General features: G+C 44.0%; 1 non-coding gene across 1 annotated transcript; it reads left to right on the top strand.

The window, feature by feature from the left end:
• The first annotated feature begins 1982 nt into the window (after positions 1 to 1982).
• Positions 1983 to 2057, top strand: Trnas-cga. The gene has a single exon. It is a non-coding gene; the product is annotated as a tRNA-Ser (tRNA).
• The last annotated feature ends 582 nt before the right edge of the window (positions 2058 to 2639 follow it).

Genomic DNA, 2639 nt, shown 5'->3' with positions numbered 1-2639 from the left:
ATAAGAAGGGTAGAAGGACGGATCCCCAAAATTACAGACCAATATCCTTGACATCGGTTTGTTGCATGATTCTCGAACATATTCTCAGTTCGAATATAATGAATTTTCTTGAGACTGAGAAGTTGCTGTCCATGCATCAGACGGCTTTACAAAGCATCGCTCCTGCGAAACGTAACTCGCCCTTTTTTCACATGATATCTTGCGAACCATGGATGAAGGGTATCAGACGGATGCCATATTCCTTGACTTCCGTAAAGCGTTTGACTCGGTGCCCCACTGCAGACTCCTAACTAAGGTACGAGCATATGGGATTGGTTCCCAAGTATGTGAGTGGCTCGAAGACTTCTTAAGTAATAGAACCCAGTACGTTGTCCTCGATGGTGAGTGTTCATCGGAGGTGAGGGTATCATCTGGAGTGCCCCAGGGAAGTGTGGTAGGTCCGCTGTTTTCTATCTACATAAACAATCTTTTGGATAGGGTGGATAGCAATGTGCGGCTGTTTCCTGATGATGCTGTGGTGTACGGGAAGGTGTCGTCGTTGAGTGACTGTAGGAGGATACAAGATGACTTGGACAGGATTTGTGATTGGTGTAAAGAATGGCAGCTAACTCTAAATATAGATAAATGTCAATTAATGCAGATGAATAGGATAATGAATCCTGTAATGTCTGAATACTCCATTAGTAGTGTATCGCTTGACACGGTCACGTCGATTAAATATTTGGGCGTAACATTGCAGAGCGATTGAAGTGGGACAAGCATGTAATGGCAGTTGTGGGGAAGGCGGATAGTAGTCTTCGGTTCATTGGTAGAATTTAGGGAAGATGTGGTTCATCTGTAAAGGAGACCGCTTATAAAACACTAATACGACCTATTCTTGAGTACTGCTCGAGCGTTTGGGATCCCTATCCGGTCGGATTGAGGGAGGACATAGAAACAATTCAGAGGCGGGCTGCTAGATTTGTTACTGGCAGGTTTGATCATCACGCGAGTGTTACGGAAATGCTTCAGTAACTCGGGTGGGTGTCTCTAGAGGAAAGGAGGCGTTCTTTTCGTGAATCGCTACTGAGCAAATTTAGAGAACCAGCATTTGAGGCTGACTGCAGTAAAATTTTACTGCCACCAACTTACATTTCACGGAAAGACCACAAAGATAAGAGAGATTAGGGCTCGTACAGAGGCATATAGGCAGTCATTTTTCCCTCGTTCTGTTTGGGAGTGGAATAGGGAGAGAAGATGCTAGTTGTGGTACGAGGTACCCTCCGCCACCCACCGTATGGTGGATTGCGGAGTATGTATGTAGATGTAGATTTAGAAGATCTGACGCTGGCCTTTATTCCAAAACGAGTGTGGTATTCCATACAATTCCCAGGTCCAAAAATATAACATCCAGTATATGAGTGAGGTTTAACAACGGCTGTTTCCCTAGTCATCTCCACGAAGACAGGGATGTCAGAAACTTCAGAATGAAATATTAGTGAGCGGTCTCAGCCATATATTATTCCAGTGCACTTTACATACCTTACGTTTGGGGTCGTTTTTAACACATTTGAGAAAGTTAGGTTACTCCCTACTACTTTGTCCTCTTATATTGACAACCTACAGTTTAATCGCTGAAGTTATAAAGAACGAAGGAATGCAACTTTAATGCTGAAATACTTTAATTAATGTGAACATTGCTTCTGCATATATTATTTAGTGTTCGGAAGGATGCTGTTATTATTTTATATGTGGGAATTTTATTTTCACTTTGTACCGGATGATTGCAACTGAAGTGAAGCTACTCACAGAGGTTCAATGTGGGCTGTAATTCTCGTATGGCAGCGAAACGTGGTAGATATTTTAATGCGTTAATGCGGAACCAGTTTACGCTGGAAGCAAGTTAGTCCAAATTTTGGCCACCAGGTTCAAAGCTGGCGCTGTGAATGAAAGAAGTATAGAGTACTGGCGGAAGTAAAGCTGTGAGGACGGGGGTTGAGTCGTGCTTGGGTAGCTCAGTTGGTAGAGCACTTGCCCTCGAAAGGCAAAGGTCCCGAGTTCGAATCTCGATCCGGCACACAGTTTTAATCTGCCAGGAAGTTTCATATCAGCGCACACTCCGCTGCGGCAAAGCCATGTCTCCGCAATATCCTTTCTTTCAGGAGTGCAAGTTCTGCAAGGTTCGGAGGAGAGCTTCTGTAAAGTTTGGAAAGTAGGAGACGAGGTACTGGCAAAAGTAAAGCTGTGAGGACGGGGCGTGAGTCGTGCTTGGGTAGCTCAGTTGATAGAGCACTTGCCCACGAAAGGCAAAGGTCCCGAGTTCGAGTCTCGGCCCGGCACACAGTTTTAATCTGCCAGGAAGTTTCAAGTATATGTATGTTTCGATATGTAATGGATTAGGAACGGTACATGGACAGAAAAGGTCAAAAAAGTAATAAAGGTGAGGTGGTGATTTTGTTATTAACTGCCGCTTACACAATTTTGTCAGTTTGAGCACCGGAGCCATCGAAAAGATGCTGTACAGATTTACCTGCTGGCAAAGATGAGAAATAATAGTTTTCCAGCGTAAATCGATTCTGCATTTATGCATTAGCACAGTGAACTAATTTCGCTACCATGCGATAATTGTAGCCCTCGCCGAGAAGCTGCACTTCCACGTT

The sequence above is a fragment of the Schistocerca piceifrons genome, chromosome 3 (genome assembly GCF_021461385.2).
Source record: "Schistocerca piceifrons isolate TAMUIC-IGC-003096 chromosome 3, iqSchPice1.1, whole genome shotgun sequence".
Taxonomy (NCBI): domain Eukaryota; kingdom Metazoa; phylum Arthropoda; class Insecta; order Orthoptera; family Acrididae; genus Schistocerca; species Schistocerca piceifrons.
This window is presented reverse-complemented; position numbering and strand designations above follow the sequence as displayed.